Below are 14,480 nucleotides of genomic sequence, written 5' to 3' on the forward strand. Positions count from 1 at the left end.
ATTTTAGAGAACTGACCCCTAAACAGAGATGCAGCATGTTGGTTGTGGTTAACACAGTGACAACTCATTCTAGAATGTCAATTGTTCTCTTTTATTCATGATCTCTTAGAAATAAAACATTTACTAACAGACATATCCAAACAGTCGGGTGATTTAATTTAATCACCTGAACATTGTTACGTTCCTCAACAATAAATAAAACATTGTCTCTCAAACAGAAGAAGGAACTAACAAAGAGTCACTAACAACAACCAAAACGAAACAGGTGGTTTTAGGAGGGGTTCTGAAAGACACTCATGGGGGTGTCCACTAGTGGTGGGAAACAGAGGCTTTCTGAACGCTTTGGGGCTTTCAACACATTTTGCAGAAAACGCAATGGATAGATTTGAGGACTAATAAACAACATTTAGTTAGTTATGTTTTCAAAAACGATACATCTGTGGTATTATTTAGGATACTAAATACAGAAGATCATCATAGGTTACACTAAATAAAACACATTATTTAAACAACAATGGGAAATCCCAATCCCCGTCCCTACCTGCTGAGCTCCCATTCAGAGGCTACAAACTGGAAGACATCAAACTAAATGTATAAATAAGGTGTCCAGTAGAGGTCAGTGTTTTAAAGAGACTTTGCATCTAAAAAAAAAAGCACTGGCACCAGGGAGAAATCAGTGAGATCTCTCGCATTTTGTGAGGCCGGTTGGACGTACTGCCAAATTCTCTAAAACGACATTGGAGGCAGCTTATGGTAGAGAAATTAACATTCAATTCTCTGGCAACAGCTCTGGTGGACATTCCTGCAGTCAGCATGCCAATGGCACGCTCCCTCAAAACCTGAGACATCTGTGGCATTGTGTTGTGTGAGAAAACTGCACATTTTCGAGTGGCCTTTTATTGTCCCCAGTACAAGGTGTACCTGTGCAATTATCATGCTGTTTAATTAGCTTCTTGATATTCCACCCCTGTCAGGTGGATGGATTATCTTGGCAACTGAGAAATGCTCACTTACAGGGATGTTAACAAATTTGTGCACAACATTTGAGAGAAATAAGCTTTTTGTGCGAATGGAAAATTTCTGGAATCTTTTATTTCAGCTCATGAAACATGGGACCAACACTTTACATGTTGCGTTTATATTTTTGTTCATTATAGATAAAAACACAAAGATTCCAGCAGTATTACATAGTATTGTTACTTTGATACAAGCATTGATACGTGGTCCTCTGTAGCTCAGCTGGTAGAGCACGGTGTTTGTAACGCCAGGGTAGTAGGTTCGATCCCCGGGACCACCCATACACAAAAATGTATGCATGCATGACTGTAAGTCAAAGCGTCTGCTAAATGGCATATTATTATTATTATTATACGTTGTGTCGAATCAGTAGTGCTTTGAAAACTGCAACGGCGCATCAGACCTCCGGTATTAATCGTCCAATCCCTAGTGTCCACTGAATGTTGACTAGCAACAAGAAAGTGGTACCTAAAAGACTCCCACCATGAGTGCCCATTGAAGTGGCTCCAGACGAGGACATCTGTAATAAAAACCCTCCAACTTTCAATATGGAGTAAAAAAACAAGTGGAGCAAACCAAACCAGACCAGACCAGACCACACCAAACCAAACCAGACCAAACCAGACCAGACCAAACCAGACCAAACCAAACCAGACCAAACCAGACCAAACCCTGGGAGATACAAGACAGAAAGACTTTGTTCATCAACTTAAAGAAGCAGAGCTACAAAGAGGTGCCAGTCTTCTAACATCTCTAAGGCCAACCAGAACACTGGGCCAGCTGCTCTTCAATATCACATAACAGATGGAACCCTTCTGACTAAAGAGATGACAAGCAGAACACTGGGCCAGCTGCTCTTCAATATCACATAACAGATGGAACCCTTCTGACTAAAGAGATGACAAGCAGAACACTGGGCCAGCTGCTCTTCAATATCACATAACAGATGGAACCCTTCTGACTAAAGAGATGACAAGCAGAACACTGGGCCAGCTGCTCTTCAATATCACATAACAGATGGAACCCTTCTGACTAAAGAGATGACAAGCAGAACACTGGGCCAGCTGCTCTTCAATATCACATAACAGATGGAACCCTTCTGACTAAAGAGATGACAAGCAGAACACTGGGCCAGCTGCTCTTCAATATCACATAACAGATGGAACCCTTCTGACTAAAGAGATGACGAGCCAGCACAGGCATAAGCATACTGTCTATTGAGGTGGCGCCAAGAGGTGCGGCCAACATGCTAACGTCCAACCTCAAAATATAAATGGAAATACCAAAGCCTGTAACAACATGTAGTCGTGACTGATATCTTTCACCTCATCTCCCTGTTACTGTTTGTTAAGGTAGTTATAGACAGTGCAGCAACACAAGGCCACATTCCTCTCACCCCTTCCACTCTCTCAGGCTAATGTGTATTTATTAAAAGTAGACTATTTCTTTCAATCTGTTCTTTTCTAAACGTATCTGAGAATGTAGACAGAAGGGCTAAAATGGACATGATTGATCTGGGGGGGATCAGATCCGTACAGAAAGGTTTTTTGCAACAAGTAAGAGATGTTATATTATGTAAAGTAGGCTAGGTTATAATATATAACAGAGGTTTGTTAGTGATATGCAGATCAAGGTCTATACCTCAGCTATAGCCTACATATCCTAGATGACCAGCCTAAACCTGTTCAGATCAGTTCCCATAACGTTATAACAGTAACAGTAGCAGGAGCCTAGTCCTGATACAGATGGAGGTCTATACCTCAGCTATAGCCTACATATCCTAGATGACCAGCCTAAACCTGTTCAGATCAGTTCCCATAACGTTATAACAGTAACAGTAGCAGGAGCCTAGTCCTGATACAGATGGAGGTCTATACCTCAGCTATAGCCTACATATCCTAGATGACCAGCCTAAACCTGTTCAGATCAGTTCCCATAACGTTATAACAGTAACAGTAGCAGGAGCCTAGTCCTGATACAGATGGAGGTCTATACCTCAGCTATAGCCTACATATCCTAGATGAGCAGCCTAAACCTGTTCAGATAAGTTCACATAGGTTATCAGTAGCAGGACTGATCACCTACAAATCGGTTTTAACCAGTATATCTAGCTTGCATCATAGTACACCCCTCAGGCTACGTTCAGGTTTCAGCATGAGGCAGACATCAACAGCCGAGTTGTAGGCTACTACCTGGGTCGTATTCATTAGTTTACACCGCAGCCAACAGTTTTAAAATGTTGCATAAACAGTTTACTCCAAACGCTGTAAAACGTGACCTAAACGGTTTCTGTTGCCAAACGTTTTGCTACGGTGGGCACTAATGAACACACACAACCTGTTTTGAGGAAGTGTAAGTTGTTGTTAGTCTTTCCACAGTATTTATTAGTCTCTCTTTCACACAACATACCTTCCTGAGTGAAAAGCGTTAACAGTAGATTAGAAAGAGAAAATGTTGTTGCTTGTTGTGTTTTAAGCCTGTTTTGAGAAGACAAGTCTATAGACCTATTATACAGTACACTCTTAGAAAAAAGAGTTCCAAAAGGGTCCTCTGGCTGTCCCCACAGGAGAACGCTTTTGGGTTCCAGGTAGAACCCTTCTGGCTTCCATGTAGAACCCTCTGTGGAAAGGATTCTTCATGGAACCCAAAAGGGTTCTACCTAGGACCAAAAAGGGTTCTACAAAGGGTTCTCCTATGGGGACAGCCAAAAAAACCTTTTAGATTCTAGATAGTGTAGGAGCGATCACCCTGGGGCACACAGATGGAAACAGAACGAATTCACCCCACGCATCTAATTTATATCCAAAATATTTTAAGGAGAGTAGGCCTATTATAACACAGTCCACAAAACATATCATCAACTATATGAATATCATAACAATATCATCAACTATATTAATACACATAACAATATCATCAACTATATGAATACACATAACAATATCATCAACTAAATGTGTTTATCCAGCTTTCTTGTGGTTTTTAATGGTGTTGTGTAGTTGTGTTTTCATGTTTTGAATGTTGTATTGTAACAACCCTCAAGCTGTTTTTATCCATAAGGTAAGAACTATTTCATCACGGAGAATGTTTATCCTTATGTGACTTTGTATTAATATCAATGCTGTCCTTTTCTTTATGTTAGCGAGCGTTTCAATATTTTATTTGCTATATTTCTTACCGTTATCTGGGTATTTGCATTTCAATGCGACTTAAACCATAGTGTTTCCGCGGGATTGTGCCATGTTTATTCTGGTGATAACTGGACCACTGGCTGTCTCATGGAGTGTGTGAGGGTGAGTGTCATGGTCGGGATGGCCTGAACTCAGAGCCTGATAGAATACCAAGGAAAACCGTAGTAACTGCAGTAGAACATGGTGGAACAAAGCCAGATGGCAGTAACCTCACTTACTACCTCACCTTGGTTTTAACTGGGATTTTGTAGTTGCATCAAATTTGACCCTCCATTTTCTCTGAAACAGAAGATAATTGAACCAGGACACTTCGTCACAAGATATAACAGATACTACGAAGCCTGATTTAGGTCTGAACTCATCTTTGACCAAATGTGTAGCAACAGTTTGCAATTGTACGGCAGAATAGCTGTGCACACAATCCTAATACCTCTTCATGGACTACATTTGAACACTTGAACAGTGTCTTGTTTTAGGGCGTGAACTGGTATGGTAAGATTACCTAGTGGGGCCAGTAACTGAAAGGTTGCTGGTTCGAATACCTGAGCCGTCAAGGTAAAAATCTGTCTGTGCCCTTAAGCAAGGCACTTACACCTGATTTGCTCCAGGGGGCGCCGTACTACTATGACCCTGTAAAACAACACATTTCACTGCATCTATCCGGTGTCTGTGACAATACATTTACAAATATTTTATTTATTTATTACAACAGTTAATTTAACAATGCTGGTTATAAATCTTGTTGACATTCATCCAAGGACACCTTGACTTGCATTACACTCTCACTCCAGAAAAATATTCTCATGAAATCATATGATCTATAGTTAGAGAAAAGGATTCCTGTGAACGCGGCCTGCTACAAGCAGGAAACAAGGTTATGGATGCGTGATCTATCTTGGCATCTTTTTGGGGTAACCACATTGGAACATTCCAACATTCATCTTTAAGGACATGAACTGGCAGAACAGGTTTCAGCAAAGTATGGAGTCATTGTTTTCAGGAAGGTGTCTCCATGGCGATAGGAGGGACAGGAGGCAGACTAAGGGCAAGGGAAGCCACCTGAACTACTGCCCTACAAAGGCAAAGAGCAGTCTACGCAAACAGTGAATCTGAGACAAATGGCTTTATAGTTGGGTTTTTTGGTCCATGCATATCAACCATGACCACTGATTTGACCTATGACCCCTTAAATGCTGATACTGCACTCTGCCTTTGTATGACCTTAAACAGCTGTATGGGTAATGCAGAAGCAAAGTGCAGTATGTAGAAATCTAAATGTGTTTATCCAGCTTTCTTGTTGTTTTTCTGTTTGATGGAAACAGTTTGAGTGTTGTAACTATATTCCAACTGTATTTAATGGTATTATGTAGTCGTGTTTTCATGTTTTCAATGTTGTATTGGAGTAGGCCTAACCCTCACCAATATTTCTGTTGATGGAGAGAGACACCAGACAAGATGAGAGACATCAATAGACGACACAGAGAAAGTGATGTAGAGAAAGAGACACCAGACAAGACATAGAGACAGCAACAGAAGAATATGATATGATGGAGAGAGACAACAGACAAGACACAGAGACAGCAACAGAAGAATAGGATATGATGGAGAGAGACACCAGACAAGATGAGAGACAGTGATGGAGAGAGACAGAGGAGGGGAGAACACACGAGAGAGAGAGAGAGAGAGAGAGAGAGAGAGAGAGAGAGAGAGAGAGAGAGAGAGAGAGAGAGAGAGAGAGAGAGAGAGAGAGAGAGAGAGAGAGAGAGAGAGAGAGAGAGAGAGAGAGAGAGAGAGAGAGAGAGAGAGAGAGAGAGAGAGAGAGAGAGAGAGAGAGAGAGAGAGAGAGAGAGAGAGAGAGAGAGGGTGTTTAGGTACTGTGGGATTCTTTAATCAGTTTGGCTCATTGGACAGGTCAGAGTCTATGTTTGAAGTTCTTGAGTGGTTTTTGGCAATACACTGGTGATGTATTCATGGATTTAGCTGTTGAAATTCCTTCCCGGACCCTCCTACTGCTATGGGCTAAGCCACCGATGTCTTCACATCCTAGGGGAGAGAGGAGATGCTACCCCTGGGGAGAGAGGGGCTACTACCCCTGGGGAGAGAGGAGCTGCTACCCCTGGAGAGAGAGGAGCTGTTACCCCTGGGGAGAGAGGAGCTGTTACCCCTGGGGAGAGAGGAGCTGTTACCCCTGGGGAGAGAGGAGCTGCTACCCCTGGGGAGAGAGGAGATGTTACCCCTGGGGAGAGAGGAGCTGTTACCCCTGGGGAGAGAGGAGCTGCTAACCCTGGGGAGAGAGGAGCTGTTACCCCTGGGGAGAGAGGAGTTGCTACCCCTGGGGAGAGAGGAGCTGCTACCCCTGGGGAGAGAGGAGCTGTTACCCCTGGGGAGAGATGAGTTGCTACCCCTGGGGAGAGAGGAGTTGCTACCCCTGGGGAGAGAGGAGCTGCTACCCCTGGGGAGAGAGGAGCTGCTACCCCTGGGGAGAGAGGGGCTGCAACGAAGAGAGACTGCGACCCTGCTCGGGAAGAGCTTACCGATTGGTGATTGTTGGGGCACGTTTGGCAGGAGCTTCAGTGATGAAGACTGCTGAACTTGCTGATGTTTCACAATGTGCCATGGCCGTCTCAGTCACCAGGTCTCAACCCAATTGAAGACAACCATCAACAAAACACTAAATTATGGAATTTCTTGTGGAAGAATGATGTCACATCCCTCCAATACGGTTCCAGACACTTTTCTTTTTTTTTTTCATCCTTGACAATAAACATTTTAATGAACCACAAACACTTGATGTTTAGGGATGGCACACACATAGGGAGACAGTTTGCGTTCCTTCTCACATATGCACCTAGGAAGATGCAGTGTTTCTCAACCTGTCATTTTACATAATGTTGCAAGACACATACCATAAAATTAATCCATAGACTTTTGTCCATATTTACAGAAGGCTGTCATTTCACAAATTGTTCCTATATTGAAAGGACATAGGGAAAATAAGGTCAAACATTTCAATACAAAATAAGAAAAACAATCACAGCATTACTCAGTCTTAATGTATTTTAACCATATTAACCAGTTTAATCAAATTGTTTTCATTTGGAACACTAAATCAGAACTACATTTGGAGTTCCAGACCCTTGTAGAATGTATGCCAAGGCACATTGTAAGAGCTATAAAGAGACAGGGAGTGGGAGAGAGAACAGGTAGAACCTGATATGGAAATGAGCAGAACAAACTAAAGGAACTTTCCACCACCGAATGATCATTCCAGACTCTACTTCTATTGAGAGACATATAAAAGGTAAGACGACGATTGTTATGATATTAATATAGTTAATGATATTGTTATGTGTATTAATATAGTTGATGATATAGTTATGTGTATTAATATAGTTGATTATATTGTTATGATATTAATATAGTTGATGATATTGTTATGTGTATTCATATAGTTGATGATATTGTTATGTGTATTAATATAGTTGATGATATTGTTATGTGTATTAATATAGTTGATGATATTGTTATGTGTATTCATATAGTTGATGATATTGTTATGATATTAATATAGTTGATGATATTGTTATGTGTATTAATATAGTTGATGATATTGTTATGTGTATTAATATAGTTGATGATATTGTTATGTGTATTAATATAGTTGATGATATTGTTATGTGTATTAATATAGTTGATGATATTGTTATGTGTATTCATATAGTTGATGATATTGTTATGTGTATTCATATAGTTGATGATATTGTTATGTGTATTCATATAGTTGATGATATTGTTATGTGTATTAATATAGATGATGATATTGTTATGTGTATTCATATAGTTGATGATATTGTTATGTGTATTAATATAGTTGATGATATTGTTATGTGTATTAATATAGTTGATGATATGTTTTGTAGACAGTGTTATAATAGGCCTACTCTCCTTAAAATGTTTTGGATATAAATTAGATGCGTGGGGTGAATTCATTCTGTTTCCATCTGTGTGCCCCAGGGTGATCGCTCCTACACTATCTAGAATCTAAAAGGGTTCTTTGGCTGTCCCCATAGGAGAACCCTTTGTAGAACCCTTTTTGGTCCTAGGTAGAACCCTTTTGGGTTCCATGAAGAATCCTTTCCACAGAGGGTTCTACATGGAAGCCAGAAGGGTTTTACCTGGAACCCAAAAGCGTTCTCCTATGGGGACAGCCAGAGGACCCTTTTGGAACTCTTTTTTCTAAGAGTGTACTGTATCATAGGTCTATAGACTTGTCTTCTCAAAACAGGCTTAAAACACAACAAGCAACAACATTTTCTCTTTCTAATCTACTGTTAACTCTTTTCACTCAGGAAGGTATGTTGTGTGAAAGAGAGACAAATAAATACTGTGGAAAGACTAACAACAACTTACACTTCCTCAAAACAGGTTGTGTGTATTCATTAGTGCCCACCGTAGCAAAACGTTTGGCAACAGAAACTGTTTAGGTCACGTTGGACAGCGTTTAGAGTATACTGTTTATGCAACATTTTAAAACTGTTGGCTGCTGAGTAAACTAATGAATACGACCCAGGTTGTAGCCTACAACTCGGCTGTTGATGTCTGCCTCATGCTGAAACCTGAACTTAGCCTGAGGGGTGGACTATGATGCTAGCTAGATATACTGGTTTTCTAAAGTTAGCTAGCTTCAGTTATCTTCACATTCCAGCTCAGGCCTCATCCATAGGAATGTACAGAGCGCTAGTCATCAGGAAGGTGCTCTCAGCAGAACGGAAAATATATAATGACTTGACAGTTTAATCATACAAAATGGCCCTAACTGGACGTGGGCAAGTCAAATTCAATCAGTGGAGGTTGCTGAGGGGAGGACGGCTCACATTAATTACACCATTCCACCTATTCCGCTCCAGCCATTACCACAAGCCCGTCCTCCCCAATTAAGGTGCCACCAACCTCCTGTGAATTCAATACATCAATATTCATTCGTCATAGTTCTACATTTCACATTTCGTATGATAAATGTAATTGTATCATAGTTCTACTATAGTGTAGCGATCTGTGCAACTTCCGGCGTGAGTTTACTGTGAACACTGAGGCTGTACCCACTTTAAGTTACAGTTTTAACAGAGACCAAGTAGGCTATTTGATCATAATGTAAAAAAGGCCTCCAATAACATTTAACATGGAAATAGCTGTTCTATCATTCAGCCTACAGTAGCAGCCAATGTGTGGTGTTCAATGTAAGCCTACATTCCATGAGACATTCCAAAAAACATGCAGAGCTTGACATTAACCTGTTTATCTACTTGTCCTTCACACAAGGAGGAGGTGACTGAAAATGTTGTTGTGTTTGAAGCAAGAAACCACTTTACTAAATAAAATGCATCATTATTCCCATGTACTATGATGCAATTCCAACCAAGTAACCCAATTGGCACCAACGGCGCGATACGTAAGTTGTTTGCCTTTTTACAAGTGCAACCTGGGTTCACTTCCCTGCCCCGCTGTTTGCTACATTGGTGTCAGAAGTAGTATGGTGTCTGTGAGGCCATCAGATTGCACTTGGATGTTTGAGGGGTCTGAGTAGTCGAAGCACGAGACTTGCTTTTATAGGGGGCAGTGTGAGACAGGTTACAATTCCCATCGCAGCAATAGGGTTAACCTAGTTTTGGCCAGCGACCTAGGTTCACTGCCCTGCCCCGCTGTTTGCTACAATATTAATATCACAGGCTACCCAACGTCCGTTGAACAAAGAGACACAACAATATGAGTGAGATTTTAGGATAATATCAGTAAGTGTTGATTTAAAGTTGTCTTCTGGGTTCAGCCTTCTAGCTTCCTTTATCAATAGGGTGAAATATAACAAATGACATCACTATGACAACCATTTCGTTATTTCCCCAGCGCAGCAAGGGAATCTAGAGACTCAACCTTTGCAGAATCAGAATCACCTTTAATCGCCAAGTACATTTACACATACATATGTAGGATCTTAATTTGAGCCAGTTTGCTACAGCAGGAAAATATTCCTGCAGCAACAGGAAATGTGAATTATTATGTGAATTATAATTAATGGACATTTTTGTAGCGGTTGATACATTTTTATTAAGCGAAACTCAAGTCTGCCATTTCTAAGTGGAAATTACAAACTTCAAAAGCCTTTTAAAACCTCAAATACACTACAAGTTTTACAATTACTGCGTTTAGGGAAAGTTATTCTGCAGTGAGGGGTGATCAAATTAAGATCCTACATCTGTACACATAATTCTACATGGTGATTTTTTACATTTTAGTCATTTAGCAGACGCTCTTATCCAGAGCGACTTACATACATTGCGAGTGCATACATTTAATTTTTTTATACTGGAATCGAACCCACAACCGTGGCGTTGCAAATGCCATGCTCTACCAACTGAGCTACATCCCTGCCGGCCATTCCCATAATAATTAAAATGTCCTGTTGCTGCAGGATTATTTTCCTGCTGTAGCAAACTGGCTAAAATTAAGATCCTACATCTGTAGCAATACACCTCTCTTTGATGTACATGGCTATATCAGGATTGACTTTTGACCATTTGACATCTTTTATTTACTGTTGTTTAGGCTGGTTGAATGAGTCGCCTATAAAAGCTACTTCATCTGCAAGAGAACAGGCGGCTGCACCAGCGACTGTAAGAAGTTATGTGATTTCCTCATATGAACGTGAAAGTAAGTGTGTAGCCTACGCAGTTACACAATGGCTGTTGAAACTGTGGCACATATTTCTCGGTACCATTAGAAGTCGGATAAATGTGTTGATATGTAGGAAAGACGGGCACACCCTGGTAAGTCTAGGCTAAACTACAAACTATTATAAGGTTAGGTCGATGTCAGACATTCAATAGTCAGAGTAGGTTTGAGCTATGATCACTTATCATGCTGACAAACCTGATGGTCTCCGTTTGAAATGGTGTGTAAAATACCATGCCTAGGCTACAAGCTCTGTCCTGCTACTGTTAGGTCTATAACGTTATGGGAACTGATCTGAACAGGTTTAGGCTGGTCATCTAGGCTATAGCTGAGGTCAGTGGTGATTTTAGCATTTCAATCTTGGTGGGGCAAAACATAAATAAAGGGGGATGCATGCCAGCAAAGCCACTCCACAACACAACACTAAACAATACATTCATTGCACTATAACGGTTACAAACGGTGCCCACAAACTGTTAGGGCCTACATAAAGCAGAGTCCCAACAGCAGAGTCCCAACAGCAGAGTCCCGACAGCAGAGTCCCAACAGCAGAGTCCCAACAGCAGAGTCCCAACAGCTGTCCTATCATTATATAATTTCTCTTCATTATTTATCTTCATATGACAAGGATTAAAAAGGATTTGCCTGTAGATTGTCGACTTGATTCATGATAATGACTGCTGGCTAAGATTTTGAAAGTATGATGTTGACATGATCAGTCCAATCAAAGCTACTGTAGATATAATGTGATTTGACGTCATTTTATCTGTGGCCAATGACCTTCTTGGATGGGCACTTCTAATGTAACTCTGTGGCAGCACCCAAGGGGCTTGAATTTTCTAGCTCTACCCTTAGACTTGGTGGTGACATAGTGTCCCCATGAGTGACAGAACACTGAGCCAATCACGAAGCAGCGCTCCGTATTTTCTTCTGGCTTGCCCCACCACCACAGAAAGCACTGAGCTAGGCTGAAACACCTGCATTTTGGAGTTGCCTTACTCAAGAAAACAAAAAAGAGACCATGTTTGTATGCTGCTTCATTAACTCAATGATATATATATATATATATATATATATATTTTACATTGTTAGCAAACTGATATGTGACACGTATTAATGCCACAATAACATGCAAAACAGGAAAGGCCACCTGCCCTGAATGATGGGTCACCACTTGCTGAGGTATAGACCTTGATCTACTTTACACAAAAAATTACTGTTATACTTTTTAACCTAGCCTACGTTAAATAATAAAAAATCTCTTAATTGTTGCAAAAAACCTTTCTGTATAGATCACTGATCCCCCCCAGATCAATCAAGCCTGTTTTAGCCCTTCTGTCTACATTCTCAGATACGTTTAGAAAAGAACAGATTCAAAAATAATAAATGGCCGACTTTTAATGAATACAAATAAGTGTGTGACATGGCCATGGTGAAGAGATGTCACAACTACATATTCATGTGATTGCATTAAATCACCTGACTGTTTCGATATGTCTGTTAGTAAATGTTTTGTAAGAGATAATTAATAAATGAAAACAATTCACATTAAAGAATTACTGTGTTAACTACAACCAACATGTTGGATCTCTGTTTAAGGGTCAGTGATCTAAAATGAGTCTCTCTGGGGAGAGAGAGGAGGGGGGCCCTGCCTCTAAAATGAGTCTCTCTGGGGAGAGAGAGGAGGGGGGCCCTGCCTCTAAAATGAGTCTCTCTGGGGAACATGACACCAAAGCTGAGAGGTGAGATGACAATTTTGTTTAAGGATTATTAAGAGTTTATTTCCTAAATGCTATTTCCACAATTTTTCACATGTGTTTTTTAATCAGAAATGGTTGCTTATGGGTACTTCAATATTACTGTTCTCAGATGTTTAATTAATAGATTTTAGATAATTTTTATTGCAAAACGCTATATATCCATTGTTTAGCTGAAATGGAATGTTCGTTTCCGGTATATTTGACTGTATTATCTGGTTGTCTCAGCTAGCTATCTTAAGATGAATGCACTTACTGTAAATCGCTCTGGGTAAGAGCATCTGCTAAACAGGTGGGGCTCTGCCCTGAATGACAGGTCACCACTGCTCCAAAGCAATTACATGTTGCACAGGAACCACTGTCTCGCTGCATGTTTCTATTATCAAGACACCTGCTGGTACCTCTTAACTGGTTAGTACAGCTCATGAGGTGTCCTAAATATCTGCCAACTAGGTGGGACACTTATGAATAAAGAGGCTTCATGCATAGCTTTAATTTATACCCATAAGAGTAGGACTAAAATGGCTTTATTCTCAGCACTTGTACGACACATTTTCTACTCTGAGACGCTTTTTGGATATGGGCCCAGATCTCAAAATATTGTAACGACCCAGTATTAAATGAGTCTGTCTGGGGAGAGAGAGGACCAATTGTTCTACTCTGAGACGCTTTTTGGATACGATGCATCTTTCCTACAACGGCTGATGATGTAACATGTATTTCCCACGCACCACGCAGAGAGAACGGTCGCCAAGTGCGTTGTTGGAGCATGTCGTTATTTAGAGGATCGAAAGAAAGGGAGCGCTGCTCTTGGATCAGTTTTCTCCATTCAAATATTTCCTTAACATTATAATTAGTTCCCAATACTGATGACAGATCAGCTCCTAGAGAGATATTACCACCTACGGCTGCAAATATTGAGGCGGCTTATTCTAAATCACAGATTTGGCACATCATTGTTCACATGTTAGGCTACACATCATGAAATATATTGAGAGAAATTACAGACCAAAGTCTACAAGTAGCAAAATAGAATTGAATTGATTGAACATGAAACGTATTTCAATTTGATTGAAATAGGACTATAGCCTACTGATTATATTTTAATGCAGTTATCTCTGTTTTCATTTGAAGCATCATTTTATACTTTGCTTGTTTGCATCAATTGCAAAGACATTTGCAACTTTATATTTGTAGCCAACTTTGTTCTGAATTTATCAGCGGTCACAGAGAGACGGATGAACCATGTGATTCTATGTTTAGCGGAGATCTTCTGTGTATAAAGTGACGCGGGAGGGCAAAAAAGCATCTAACGACGCACTTGGCTGTTCTACAAGTGGTCTGAGGCAGGTGTTAGAATATGAGCGTTTTCAAGTGCAACGTTAATAACGATGGTTTTGGGAAACAGCTCAGAGATTTAACAATGCTCCTACGAAGGTTCTAACGATTAACTTAGCCTTAAGATTATTTTGGGATACCAGGCCCTGGACAAAAACATCTGCTAAATGTTTTACTTACAGATCTCATATTACTGGATGTATTTTTTTAAACAATTTTTTATATTGATTTTACAAATGTATCATGTGTACAGTTCTTTATAAAAAATGTCGTTATTTGTTACATTTGACTGTGTAAAACCTAGCAGTACTACTTATTTCTATAAGAGTGAGGCAGATGTACATTCAAGAATTAGTTGTCACTGTGTTAACCACAACCAACATGCTGTATCTCTGTTTAGGGGTTAGTGGTCTAAAATTAGTCTGTCTGGGGAGAGAGAGGACCAATTTTC

This window comes from Coregonus lavaretus (assembly GCF_964263955.1).
Source record: "Coregonus lavaretus genome assembly, contig: HAP1_SCAFFOLD_1068, whole genome shotgun sequence".
In the NCBI taxonomy this organism is placed as follows: domain Eukaryota; kingdom Metazoa; phylum Chordata; class Actinopteri; order Salmoniformes; family Salmonidae; genus Coregonus; species Coregonus lavaretus.